Source organism: Bombyx mori, chromosome 4 (genome assembly GCF_030269925.1).
Source record: "Bombyx mori chromosome 4, ASM3026992v2".
Classification (NCBI taxonomy): Eukaryota; Metazoa; Arthropoda; class Insecta; order Lepidoptera; family Bombycidae; genus Bombyx; species Bombyx mori.
In genome coordinates, this window is record NC_085110.1 from 7,756,821 (window position 1) to 7,772,573 (window position 15,753).

At 34.7% G+C, this 15,753-nt stretch overlaps 1 long non-coding RNA gene across 1 annotated transcript; it reads right to left on the bottom strand.

The window, feature by feature from the left end:
• Window positions 1-10,582: 10,582 nt before the first annotated feature.
• LOC101738807 (uncharacterized) lies at window positions 10,583-15,273 on the bottom strand. The gene is made up of 2 exons (XR_005246600.2): window positions 15,093-15,273; window positions 10,583-11,266 (listed from the first exon to the last, which is right to left on the bottom strand). It is a non-coding gene; the product is annotated as an uncharacterized LOC101738807 (long non-coding RNA).
• Window positions 15,274-15,753: the final 480 nt, after the last annotated feature.

Sequence of the window (15,753 nt, forward strand, 5' to 3'; positions counted from 1 at the left end):
CGTGTTAAAGGTTCGTGCCTTTTGTGAGAAAGAAAAGGCAAACCAAGCCCCTATAATTCGACTCGATCAAGTGCGAGCACGAGTCGCCGCCATGACAGGTTTGTAAAATGGGGATACAAGCTTCAGACACAATGCCTTTAGTATGGGTAATAAGAATTTACTGACATAAAGAATTAAAATAAAATAAAAACTCTCTTAACTTAACTCCAAATGCAAGAATGGATTACAAATAAGGAATTGTCTTATTTACCAACAATGTTGAAAGCAGAGCTTTATCAAATTATAAAAGAGCACAAAGAAGCGCCCATTTATGAGGCTGACCAATTATTGATAAGTCATAGCCATAAAGTGGTTAGGTTGCCCCCCTATCACTGTGACTTAAATGTTATTGAGTTTATGTGGAGTCTTTTAAAGAGACGAGTAGCTAGCAATAATGTCGGCCAAGAAGTTGGTAATATCGTGAAGTTAACTGAAGAAGCTTTTTCATCGATAACTCCTCAGGATTGGCAAAAACAGTGTGAACACGTAAAACATTTAGAAGACAAATTTTATGAACGTGATGGCTGCATGGATAATATTACGGATAAATTCATAATTGAACTAGGAAACGACAGCAGCACAGATTCGGATACGTCAGACGACGCTTATGCAAGTGACAGTGATATGTCTGGAATCGTTTCTTTCGACCATAATTACTGTGAGGAAAAATGAAATAAATAAATAATTTAAAATTTAAATTGTTTCATAATTTACAACCTGCCTAGTCTTTTAGCTATATATTATCTAGACATATAATAAAAATAAGCCAAGTCGATATCTGTACTTTGAAAATATAGAAGAAAAACTAATATAGGGGGTCTTTATTAGAGCAACAGAAGCCAAAACAATAATTTTAACACCGTTGGCAATGCTACCAACTCTCAAGGCAGGGGACATCTTATGGTGAACGGTCTGTACATACTTGTTGAACGTCAAAAAGAACTACTGCCAATTCACAAAAACTAGCCTCCGTCCTGAGAAGAACTGGCAAGAAACTCAGCGGGCATGTCTTTTTTTTTAATATTAGTTTTTATTTCATTTTACATTAGTCCCAAAAAAAGTTTTCTCTAAAAACTCAATCCCATATGAGTAGTTGATGATATGTTAGAACGAGTCAATTGTCAGTCAACCCAACATTCATGAAACGCATTGTAATTTGTAACTGTTTAATAAAACGCGGGTTTATGATTTTGACATGCAAACTAGTCAGTCAGTCATGTTGATGACTGTTTTCTTTGACTATCGTGCTAAAGATCCGGAATTCTTACCGGAAGGTCAAATGAAAAATAAAGACTACGACTATTATATTATATGAGTGTTATGCGGCGTTTAAGAGAGCAAATTTTCCAAAAAAATAACCAGATTTGTGGAAACAAAACTCTTGGATTTTGCATACCGATAATGCGCCTTCGTACAACGCCATCATTGTGACTGAATTTTTACCAAAAACTCAACAAATACCATCGTGCAACAAACTTCTTCCTAGAGATCGCTCCAGACGCATCTTTCTTTTTCCTAAACTCGAATTACCATTTCGTGGCACCCGGTAGAAGATATATAGGGAATTCGCGAATTAAACTTAATTCTAGACAAAGCCTCTTAGAAGTTGTTTTGATGCTTTAAAACTAGCAAAGAAAAGTGGCCAAAAGAAAAAGAAATGTTAGTAGATAGCCAAAAAACCTCTCGCCTCTCTTGGTTGAGCTTTTTATGTGACTTCAAAAAATGAGTTGGTTCTCAATTCGCCTCGTATTTTTTATGTTCACTTTATTATAGGTGAACTGATTTTGGTGATTTTTATATTATTTCAAAGTTTTTATCAATATTGGTCCAGTTTATTTTGAGCTGTTGTCCTTAGTAATGCATATTTCTATAACTTTGACAAATTTGATGATATTTTTGTGTTATCTTGTTGAAGTCAGTTTTCTTTTTTGTTAAATTTTTGTAATATAGTATCCAAAGTCTATACAAACCAAAATTTGAATGCCGTCGGCCAACTTAGAACCTTCACCTTAGGACCTTCATCGTTTCTTAATAATCATAACAATAATAAAGTTACAACAAGTTAATAAAGTTAAAGTTAAATAATATTTATGCAAATGATTAAATAGATGATTACAATGTAATAAAATATTAAAATTTCTTCATCCCTATATCGAAGTGTTTTTTATATACTATAAAAACCAGATACCTGATCTGATCTGCCTTTTCTCAATAAAATTAAAGTAATTAATTACTCTTGAAATAGTATTGTTTTGTAATAAATATGAAAGAGTTGTGTCTCCGGGATTAAAGAAGACGAAGATTGTCAAAGGCACAAAAACGCTATTTAGAAGTTTAAGCTTATCGAAAATCAATTCTAATACTTATGAACAAAGTTAAGAATGCTGATTCTATTTTAAAATATTCCGGTTAAATTAATAGAATAGTTGCAATGCGAACAGGTGTTCTGTAAATTCAATGAAATTTAATTTTAAAGACACCATTTATTATGATGATTACACTTTATGTACGTGCATATTATAAAACTTTAGGCTCTACCTCTACAAGCATCGGCATCGTTCTTGTCCTAATCGTCGAATACGACGTTCGACGTGTAACCTAGCCCATAGCCACAACCCACTGAGTTTTTACCGGATCTTGTCAGTGGGTGCCGATTCCGATCCGGTGTTAGATTCAGTGTAGCACTTGCTAGGGCTAGTATCAGCAATTTTCTCAGGTTGAGAGCCCTTAGGCTACCAGCGACTAGGCAGGAAAAAATATAACAATCATGTAACGACGAAGCACTTTCAAATACTGTTTCTAATTTAATAAACCGTGTGCAAATGTATTCTATACGTACGTATCTATTTATATAGCGTGTGGAGAAGTTCAAGTAAATGGAACGGGAAAGACGACGAATACCTTACCTTTTTACCTACCTACGACATTTTAGCGTGCAAATGGAAAGCTTTTAGTCCCTAAACGAATTTCTATACTATTTAGTATTGTCAGAGTCAGGGTTCATGCAAAAAAATTAAAATATTAAATTAGGACTTCGATTTCCTGTCTCAAGGTGGTAATCACGTTGTGATGTTTATGGTATCCAGTAACCACTTAACACAATGTACGCAGTGAGCTCGTACATGCAGCTCTACAACAACAAAATAAATAAATTGTCTTAAACTCCTTTTTATTTATTTAAATGTGAATGAATTTAAATTATATTCTGTAGGGCACGGAAGATAAAGTTTACAAACCTCAGTAGAGCAATTCAACTTAAATATCCCTTAGTCAATGAATCGTGAAATAGAGTTTAGCTTACGTTGTTGAGTATCTTATTTGCAATAAAGTACGCAAAACGTGCTGAATTACAATACTTATCAAATAGCTGATTTTATTTCTGAAGACGAACCTTTATAAAAGGTAGGTGGATAGTCGTAATACATATAAAGCCTTATCTATGTCTGGAAACTGCTACATAGAACACACTACATATTTTCATCTACCATTTGCCAACATACTATATGTCTCTAATTGAATTATAAAAGTTTTTATGAAACACGTTTTTACGATGTCATTTGTTAGCCATAATTATTATATACTACTGCGAAGTTTTGTAGAATTTTCAACACGAACGTGAAAAACAATGGAGCCAGTTGAGAGTTGTTTTCCGCAGGTGATATTTATTGTTCGCCGGCACGAGATTACGATTCACGTACGGAACGAATGCGAGAATCAGCGTGAGCAGTAGGTATGTAATGCCAACAATGAGTATTTTGTAATTAGCGCCTCACTCTTAATTCACGTAGACAATTGAATTTGTTTTATAGCATTGAATTTTAGCAACGGATTATTCGAATGTTCCTAGTTCTAAAAACAGATTAAAAAAGAAAGGTTGTTGGATTTATTTTTATGCTTAACCTATACGGGAAGTCGTGGTGGCGCATGGCGTATTACTTCCTGGTGGTAGGGAATAAGCCACACAGATAGGTATTTCCATCGTGCTTATTTCTACTATGAAGCCGTTATGCATTTCAGTGTTAAAGATGCTTATTATATAATAAAATTGAGGTATTGATAAGGTAATGTCTCAAGGCAGCATTCAAGTGTAATTTCAATGCGATTATGTGTTTGCTCTTTTTCACACAACGGAGAAATGGAGAGATTCAATTTCAATGACACATATCTTAGGTACCTACATGTTCTTATTGGCTGGAGGGACATACACGCGTATAACTGCCGGTCACGCTTAGGGTTTTATTTTATATAAAAAAAACATTCCGTTTTGAATTGTTTTATCCTTTCATATTGATTGTTTCTTATAAGAGCTAGGGGCCTCGCTGTGATAGGATCGTGGAAATAGTGCGGTTACGCGGGTGAGACAATCTCGGCGATGGGTTATTCGCTGCAACGAGCCGACTCGAGAATGGAATTGGAAGCAAATGTGCCGTACCGATATCCCCGTCGAATATAAACTGAGCCACTCTGGAGCTTATCCCTAATACTTTTCTTGAGACAAAAGAAATCGTTAAGATTAAGGAATGATTTACAATTTGATTAAAATTTGATATCCTCCGATGTAAATTTATACATAGGTCGGATTCCTATTACAATGTAATTGATCAATGGTGCTTTGAATGTTGAACTTAGAAATTTAAAGATATTTTTTGTTGAATTATGATTAGTCTGCAATCATACTTATATGCATATAGCATATATTAGGTATTAATTATGATAACTGATTTTGAAAGAAGTCTTAAGAACATACGAAGAAATACTCTTTTCTGTTACTTTTCAGAGAACCTCTTTGATTTGGTTCTGTTATTAATTTACATATAATGCAAACAGTTGTGAATTTCTTAGACATTTTGTTGGTTAAACACGCAAAGATAATTTGCCAGGCAGCCAACGAAAAAATGCAACGCAATTTAATATATAAATTTCTACATTAACAAAGTATAAATATTTAAATTAGCCACAACACTCCTATGGTATCCCGAGAGTATTTGGTAGAGTTAACAGCTGCAGCAGAAGGAAACGTCTGCGGGTTGCTTCATTTCCGTGCGTGCGTTTGCGGCGACGACCCTTATTTCCTCTCCTAGATAGTCTCTTTACGAGTATTACTAAAGAAGCCATTTGTGTTCTATAAAAACGCTTAATTCGAACGAAGCGGGAAGGAATCTATAGAAAAAACCTAGAAGTATTTTGAGCTCGTCCATCCATCTAAGTTTCTGCGAAGTACGACTCTTGCTAGAGTTTGTGTTAGCAATATCGTCAGGCTTGAGTCCCGTGAGCTCACCTACTGTTACTGAGCAACCAGATGCGTAGCTCATCTAAAGAACGCCCGGCCGACGGTGTTTTCGAGGCGAGGGATTTTTAATTTCTACCCATCACACGGACTAAAAAATTTATGAATAATATACAAATTATTATATAAATATAAAAAAAAACATTTATCAATAAATAAAATATTGAATTGGAAATATATCATTTTTTTTTAAATAAAATTCATCAGCCGCTTATTGCCAGTAATGATAAATCAATTACGTTTCAAATACTAGTACAGAAAAACAGCATCTAATAATGTTATCATATTAATGTATAATAAATACATGAATAACAAAATTTTATAAATGAATTCTGAATTTCGGTGAAATAAAAAATTTAAGGATATCCTTAGTGTACAATTTATTTTATGACATTATTTCATTGATTCGCTATTATATGTAGATTCAGTTAGGCGAAGCGGAAATGCCATTGAACCTCTAGCAAAATCCATGTAAAAAAATCTCCAGCATATCTTCAATCAGCAATTGAAGCAACAGTCAATAAAAATAGTTTATTTTCGCTATAACGAATTGCAACCAACCTTCGTCGTATTGTTTGTTCTCCAATCAAGTTAAATTTGTAGTTAAGTATTTGTTTAGGCTCGTAGAAAGGTTCGGTTTGTACTATTTATTTTGTAGCTGTTTATTTGCTTTATCATAAATTTATTTGAAAAAAAAACAATATTCCAAAAGTATATTAAATAGTCTATTTTAAATTTTTATTTTTTAGCTTGTATTGACATCCATTATCGAGCTTTACGGACCAGCTAGTTTTAAGTGTTTACTAGAGCCTAATAAGCATTACTACATGATTGTTACGACTTTAGATACATGCGGTGGTAGGCAGTTTCAGACATGAGGTTCAAACCTCAATTGTGTTATTTAGCGGCTGTTCCATCTGTCAAACTGGCACATGTCACTTTTTCGCGGCAAAAGCAGACAAAAGGGCGGTATTTGTTTGAGGTCACACCGCATACTAATACCACTTTTATTCTTGTGTTAAAATATGGAATAGGTACTGACCTTCATATCTTATAACAAGTCATAGTAAATTGTAATTGGACTAATCCGTTCGCATTTCACTTAAAATAATTATTTTATTAAAAATAAAGAATGTGTCTTATTTGATACATCTTATGTTTGGATAATGTTTATGTATGTTATAGTTGTGGCGTTACACTTTACGTTGGGGTTTCGTACGGTCTAGACATAATCTAGTTTTATTATACGCTTGTTGGAACCGCGCTATGGTTTCAAATAAAAGTTCTATTCTGCAACAATATATCTCGTTAAATGCAGAAAGGTATCGTAAAATGCATATTTTCGTAGTATATTTATCAGTAAAAGGAGTTTTTATATAATATAATGATGATGGTATATGCAATGAAAATATATGTACTACAAAAGCGGGTGGTTTGATAGGTTGGCGCATACTGAATAAGTTAACATATAATTGGCAAAAGCTGATATCGTTGTCAGCCGTAGCCCACTTAGCAGCTTTGTGGGCTACTTTTGCACCACGATACGCCGGGCAAAAGAGACTTCCAGGACAGCACACGGTCAAAATTCCTACTTAAAGTTCCAAATAGGCACTGTGTGGTTTTTAATAAACCAACATGAACTTAAAAGAAATATTTGAATGCATTTAATAATAATAATAAGAAAATAATTTATTGCCTTTCACATTAAATAAAATAAAATACAAATAAAAGAATTGAAAAAAAAGAGAAAAAGGCAAAAGGAGGTGGCTCAGCTAATACTGTTCAAGGTCGATAAATCGAACAGCGCTGATTTTCAGTCACCCCCGTTTCCCTTTGGTTTATTGCGGGAATGAAGGCTAGGTACGTGTGTACAGATTTAGAACTTGGTATAAACTAGTATAAAAATAAGATAAAACAAAACAAAAATCCTATTATTTTTTTTCGACAGTACCGTCAAGAGTTTCTGTGTACATGGTGTGCGTATGGTATGGTATGGTAACTTTTAACACCACTGTTTACTATCCCAAGTTTTTACGGATTGTGAATTTTGGATTTTTAGTTCAGTAAAAACTTAAAAAAATACATCGGAGCTCTCGTAAGCTGTGCTGATCCAGTGAAATATGAAACATGTAGATCTGGCTGCGCGCCAGCTGGTCGCATCACACTATAACAAAGGGTTTCATATCAGGAAATTGTTCCTAGAACAATAGCAGAAAAAAACAGGCCTGCTTGTTTTCCAAACTCAAAACGTTTTGTAATTTACACCTCTACGGAATTGATTTAATCGGCACTATGATTTGAGTAATTTTTAGCAGCTTACTTTATACATCTTTTTTGGAGGTCAATATTTTACAACACGAGAAGGATTCATTTCTAAACAGACCTTAAGACATGTTTCAACTATTAAAGAACGATTATTATAAACTAGCTTTTGCCCGCGACTTCGTTCGAGTGGAATAGTTATTTTGGCATAACGCTAAATTTTACCCACATCTTCATTTACGTAGAAAGTGAAAATATTTTTGAGTAATAGAATGTTAAGGAGTTATTTAAGGTACCTACCAAAATCACGCTTTTTAACCGACTTCAAAAGAAGAAGTTATTAATTCGACCATAATTTTTATCTATGTATGTTCATTGATTTCTCTAGACAAGCATTCTGATTCTGATAATTCTTTTTTCTTTATTTTGTTCGAAAGGGTAGACTTCCCGAATGGTCCTGTTTACATCAAGATCTGATGATGGGATCTTGGAGAAATCCAGAAAAATCTATAATTCTCAAAGCCTATCTTGAAGTGATTTGGGTGTTTCAATGTTGTAATGAATAACGTATTTATTTGGATAGGGGTTAATATCATCTTTATAAAAACACCTTCACAAATAATGCTTTATTTTAGAACAAATTTGTTTAACATAAAAAACTATATAGTGAGCCAACCTTAATATATAGACATAATTATGCTTTCGCGCACTTTTTTTACAGGGAAACAATTCTCTCATACATTACTTTAACGAAACTTTAACCGTTTCCGCAGCGCACGCAGTGGAAGTTCTCAAAAGGGACTAAACCCCCATTTTGAAACATTATTTATTGATGCTCCGCTTGCATTGGTCTTAGCGTAACGTTATTTAGCCTATAGCCTATGTAATAGCCGATTCCTCGATAAATGGGCTATCTAACACTGAAAGAATTTTTCAAATCGGACCAGTAGTTCCTGAGATTAGCGCGTTAAAACAAACAAACTCTTCAGCTTTATAATATTAAGTATAAATAACGTGTCTTTGTAATTTTAAATCATAATATTTTATGTGACTATAATGAGCAACGCTATTCATAATTGATTTAGATCAAAAAGATTTATATTGAGTTTGGAATTAAAAATCAATGTTCATTCGGCGGAAGAGCTATTGGATTACGGAGTTTCCTTTAAATCGGATTAATTGTTTTGTGTCCGTTGGTAAAACAAATCCGAATTTCGAAGTTGACAAAGTACGTTATTACTTTATAATGTGGCGGAGTGAGGCGCAAGGACAAATCCTTTCAAGTTCTCTCAATGCGACTATCGGGATAAGGTTAGATTAAGGTTTTGTTGAAAAGGTTCGTATTTTATTTACTTAATTTCGCATTTTTACTTTGAGAAGAATAATAATATTTTAAATAATTTAGATTCCAGAGAAATACATTTGAGGTATGTTAATACATATCAAAATTTATTACGAAATACAAGCATAGGTGGAAATTACGGTAACTAAAACTCTGTCGCTAAAAATGTTCAAATAATTAATTATATCCATTGCATGATGATGATTTTGCATTTCATGGGTTTTTTCAATATTGTTATGCAGTTCCTTAGTATTACGTTAATATCTAGAGTTACGTATTATAATCAGAATAATTACGATAGTAGATATAAAAATATCTGCACATATTATTTGCACGAAAAAAGTAAAAACAATGGTTAGTTTCCAAAAGAAATGATCAACGTTTGTAGAAGACCGTAAAAGTAGATTAAGTTAAGCAGAAGAGTAACAATTTCGGGTGACTTTTTGAAGTCGTCGTGGCCTAAAGGATAACACGTCCGGTGCATTCGTATGTAGCGATGCACCGGTGTTCGAATCCCGCAGGCGGGTACCAATTGTTCTAATGAAATACGTACTCAACAAATGTTCACGATTGACTTCCACGGTGAAGGAATAACATCGTGTAATAAAAATCAAACCCGCAAAGTTATAATTTGCGTAATCACTGGTGGTAGGACCTCTTGGGAGTCCGCACGGGTAGGTACCACCGCCCTGCCTACGATCAGCAGATAACGTGCTTTAAAAATAATGGGATAGCAGATTAATGGATATCTATTTTCTTTTATACGTGGTAACCCGTTCGGCATCAATGTTATACTTTTATTTTCATTGTTTGTACTCAGCATTTTCTATAATAGGTAGAATTAATTTCCTCATTTCGTGATGCCCGCATATCCTATGTCTATGTTGTTCTGTGGTTGATGTTGAACCTTGACAAGATCTTTTTTTTTTACTGCGGTGTGCATTAGATTAAATAATAATTTAGCAATAGTATTTTACAAAAAAGAAGCTTAATTTATAAAATTAAAACTACACTACGGTTTAATCTCGTGTAAATACTTTCCAGTTTTCGTGGCACCGACGACTGTCGCCAGGTTAAAGCGTACAAGTTGTCTTAATTATGTCTACGATTTGCGAAATCCTTCGAAAATCCTTTAAGCATTATTGGTAGTTATCGATTAAAACCCGCGCAGAGTACCGCTTCTATAGGAAAATTCGCCATCGCCAATGCTATAGAATGTTCTAGAGACTTCAAATTATCATGATGCATGGCTCTTAGAGCATGCCAGACTCTTTAAAAGAGATCAAAAAGCATAAACAAACGGATTTAGATTGAGAATATTGGACGGCCTGTCTTCTATTCTTTGCAGCTCTGATGAAGACCGAAATAATCCTTTCCAACCACGCTTGTGTAGATCAAAGCTTTATTCGGACGGACTATTATTGGTTATGAAACATGATGTTGCTAAGAGGCTTAGCGCCTTCTCAAGAATTGTCTCTTATACACCTGGGCCGATGTTTTGATAGTTTTTTTTATCATCTGTTATTTATGGCCAAAATATGTAATTTCAATTGGTTTGAAATTTAAAATAATAGTTTTGAGGATACAGGAATTACAAAACATCTTTTGTTTCTTGGTATTAGAAGTATATAAAATATAAATAAAAGACTTGCTGAAGAAAGGAAAAAAAATGTATTTGAACATGAAAATTGATAGAAACAGCAGGAATAGTATTGAATTAAGAGTAATTTTAATTTCAAAGCCCGCCTTTGGACTATCACCATGTTGTATGTAGTTCATTCATTACTCACAGACCTATCTTTATTACAAAATATGTATATTTTGCGATGTTTTTGGAGTGGTGAAAAATAATCGAAGTATTTATATTCGGTACATATCAGTCCTACTGTGTTTTTATTTTGGTCGATTATTACAGTTATGTAAATTAATTGTTGTGACTCAATTGAATTTAACGTTTATGGAGTTTATATGTATAATAGATTTTAGAACATTTAGAGCTTTTGCTGTCAAAGAGATATATATAATTAGAAGAATTATTATCACTAGTGTTTACATATTTTCATTAGCTAGGTTACTTTGGTACGTACATATATTGTCTTTGGTGGTAAACAAACATATAAATAGCTCTAGACATTAACATAATCCACAATTAGCACGCAAAGTAGGTCAATGGGGGTGAAATGCCAAATTCGGCTACGAATCGGTATTCGAATCTCAAAAGCACCAGTTGTGTGCCGGGCTCTAATGACGTCATTACATTTATGTATCAGTTGCCACTGGGTCCTTGTGGAAGTGCTGATAAAAGCCACGCTCCAGATATTCTTGCATTTAGTATTCTGTAAGACAGAACTGATATGATAAATTTATTGAAGTGAAACTTCCTTATCGGCGTTGGAAAAAAATTTACCGTCACATTTTTCGGTTACGCGTCACATTTTTCCGTTACGCGCCATCTGTTTTGTATTCATGTCTATGATAATAAAATCCTTTTGTTTAAACTTTATCTAATTTAACTTTTTTGTATTCATGTCTATGATAATAAAATCCTTTTGTTTAAACTTTATCTAATTTAACTTTATTTAACCAATTTCTAGAAAGTTGCATGTAGATCATTTTTCGAAAAATAAGGCCATAAACAAGTTTCACTTCTTACGTGTGTACACTAGTACACGCACACATTTTTTTTTAGTGTGTAAGTTATAAACTCCGTTCGCCTAATGAGTTTGACGCTCAGGGTACTTATACTTATGCATATATCGAGTGGTAGAATTATAACTAATAGTTTAGTTTAACTAGACGTTCATGAGCGACGGTGACCACTTACCATCAGGTGGGCCGTATGCTCGTCTGCCTACAAAGGCAATAAAAAAAAATAACGGGGCAAAATTCTGTAGTTAATAACTATTTAATTACAAAACTATTTTTTGTACGATCTGAGAAAAGCCAATAATAAATTTATGTTTAAAAATAAATTAACATTAATTAAGAGCAAATTTACTATCCTAAATCACAAGCAAAATAGTGTTCACTATTCATGCAGAGTTCCTGGACCACCACGTGCTTCTTTCTTTTTTACACTGAATACGTAGCGAGGTATTTTGCAGTCCTTTTAGATTCAGATTCCATTTCCACAGTCCTAGCAGATTCCATTTCCACTAATTGTTTGAAAGCAATGGCATTCATTTACATATGTATGTCCATGATTATTTTAGAGGAAATTGCAAATATCCTCTGCCACATTCTGAAAAAATCCCACGTTTTACTACTTCCATCTTACTTCCACAATATCGTCATTTTTCTATTCTTACCATATAAACCGAAGCTCTGGGGAGTATTGACCACAGCCAAGTGTATTTTTTCTAATCTACCCCATTCTTTGACTGTTAGTCCGGAACACTCTTGATGAAAATCACCGACGGTATTAACTTAGCTATGGAGCAGAACTCACTTTGGTATTATTGAACTTTCAACTTGGTTGACTTCGATATCCTCTCCTCTTAATGGATCATTCTCAGCAAATATAAATTATTTATATTTTTTTTATCTTATCTCTTATCTTTTATATAAAATGGTGGGTAAATCATCAGAAACTTCGACGCTTAGGATCGATTTTCATTCCCCCGCTCTTAATTAAGAATCGCAAATGTCTCAGTAGTCCTTGGAGGTAAGACCCTATCAGCATCTTGATTCAAGAAACCATTATGAGCGCCCCAAGTGAGTATTTATTTGCCAACCTACTGCTACTAGGCTCGAGGAGTTATTCTGACAAACTCCTTGTGTAGGCGGGCACACGAGGCTCAACCTGAGAGACTGTGCTAACATCAGTCCTACCAAGAACTTCGCTAAATCTACCACTGGATCGAATTGCGACTTACTGACAAGATCCAGCGAGAAACTCAGTGGGTTAAGTTGCATGTCGAACCCTTCGTCGCATTAGATGAGGTTGACGAGAACGGTCGCCGTTGCTTGGATACTTACAAGCTACGAGAGTGAATCGGGAGGATTCTAAATAACGTATCAAGGACGACTCGGCTGTGTGTTTCCCGGTCGCAAGGGGCGGTTATATATAAAAGAGTTATCCTGTCGCGCCGTTATTTCGAAAAGCTCTCTGACGCTTTCTTCAGATACTTATCTAAGAATCTTAGCGGACTTTTATAAAAGTTTGTAGTAGTTTGCAATAAAGTCAGTCGGAAGGTTGTTCGATAAGAAAATCGACTTCAGGTTCTGACTCCGGAAATATGACTATGTGTTGGAATTCCAGCCTGAATTGGGGTGATTCCCGATTCGGTCATGTCGTCACGTCGTCTTTGCCACATTATTTTTCTTCTTTGCGAGCACCTTGAGTATCCGATCTCTGGCCGCAAAGACAGCTTTGGTAATTGTCTACTTTCTAAGAGTCATATACATACTTTTAGGCGTTATGATGAATATGAACTTGATTACTTTTGACTAGTTAAATACTCTATTCTTTTTTTATTTATCTTTTTGTTTTGTTTCTCGGTAGGCAGCGGCTTGGGTCTGCCCCTGGCATTGCTGAAGTCCATGGGCGACGGTAACCACTCACCATCAGGTGGGCCGTATGCTGGTTCGTCTGTTTACAAGGGCAATAAAAAAAAATTTTTTTTCGCTAAGTTTTCCCCCTTTTGGAATCTACAAGTATGTTCCTCTGATTTTAGTTTGCTGGAAGAAAACTGGTATTTGAGTTAAGCTTGCTTTTTGTGCGGACCATTTAAACTGTGCTGTCTGTCACCATATTTCTGTGTAAAATTCACAATTAAATGTAAAAGAAATAAATCAGAAAAAATGTAGCCGAATGAATAGTTGTTGTATTCATTTGTAAGTTTAAAAGAAACTTAGAAACAAATCGTTTATTGTTGAATGCCGCCGAAGCTAACTCGGGCGATAGTTGAAAGTTAGAAACATACACTTTTACGATTGATGACAAATTTTTACTGGTGGTAGGACCTCTTGTGAGTCCGCACGGGTAGGTACCATCGCTCCGCCTATTTCTGCCATGAAGCAGTAATGCGTTTCGGTTTGAAGGGTGGGGCAGCCGTTGTAACTATACTGAGACCTTAGAACTTATATCTCAAGGTGGGTGGTGCATTTACGTTGTAGATGTCTATGGGCTCCAGTTACCACTTAACACCAGGTGGGCTGTGATTTCGTCCACCCATCTAAGCAATAAAAAAAAAGATATGTGGAGTTTACATTTATATATTTACTATATTTTTTTCTCACAGAAATTCAAATACACATTCGATGTATCGACACACAATTGTATTTCTTTCACATTTCAAATTTTATCAATTTAGTGCCAATTATATTCTCCGAGGAAAATTTCTGTGATATACGAAATTTGCTTTTTTTTTTTTATTCTTACCTAAGCTGGTAGCCTTGAGAGGCTATTCCAGCGTAACCTTAACTAGTAGGTGAACTCACGGGGCTCAAACCTGACGACGTTGCTAACACGAACCCTAGCAAGAGCCGTGCTTCGCAGAATCTACCACCGGATCGGAAACGTGACCCACTGAGAAGATCCGCCGAGAAACTCAGTGGGCTGTGTCTGAGGGTTAATTTGCTCGTCGAGCCCTCCGTCGCAAGCGACGGGTTCGACGGGAACGGTGACCGGTGCTTGAAGTACCTAGAAGCACAGTTAGTGGATCGGGAGGATCCGAAATCACGTGTTTTGGGGGGCGTCGACTGCTTTCCATTCTTGGAAATTTGCAATTCGACTCCGAAACCATAAACTGAAAATAGTAGTAAATAGTAATTTTACGTGACAAGACGTAAGCAGTAAATCGGTATTGTTGATAATAATAAGCTGTAATATCCGTTGTGTATATAAACAAAAAACAAAATCGAGACGAAAGCACAAAAAACATTGAACAGTAACATGATCTCTTTGAAACTAAGCCCAAACTGTATTGGCGCTAATGCCTCGATTGTTTCGAACTCGGTCACGAATAACCAGCACAACATAAACTTTAGGGTATGATATCATGAAATAAATATTTGTACAAATGTATGTTAATTGCCATGACAAGACAACCGTTTTAATTGTTTATATTTATATATAGTTGTTTGTTTTCAAGTAATGTCGTCTAAGCCCAGAATCTTCTATTTTTGATTCTTGTAATATTTGCTTATTTTATTACTTACATTAATGTAGAATAGGGATCGCAGCGCATAAAATAAAACTTCCACTGTTCTAAAATCTTCTGTTCTAATAATAATTAATAATTAACACTTTTATTACGTCTTGCTCATTTTTCAACCGTCCTCGCCATCTTCCAATTTCTCGAATATATTAAGTGTATCTATGTTCCAATCAAATCTATGTTCCAATTCTCTGTCATTCTATCTGTCATTCTCTTCTCCCTTTCTTTCCGTTTTCTCTCACTCACATCTTAACGCTCCGCTTCACACTCTTTTCATACGTTCCGTTCTTACCAATCCTACATTAATAAATGTACCTTAAATAAAAACCATCAAGAATTACAATTTTAAAGTATCCACAGATTCCAAACTCTACCGCCTAGAGATTTCTATATTGATTAGCCTATATTGCAAAATGAAATTTGATTTTACCAGAGCTATAATAAATTGTAATTGCAAACCAAGTATTTAGTACTCTCTTGTCAGAATAGTAGTGATAGTACATAGATATGAATTAAAAAAAAAAACTAAAGAAATAACTAGAATTGCCACAACATGGCGGTGCTAGCATTTTCGACTTCTTTGCGTGGTATTGCATTTATTATCATCTTACCTTCATCTTTAATAATCTAATAATTTCTATAGCAGGCACAGGATACTTAAC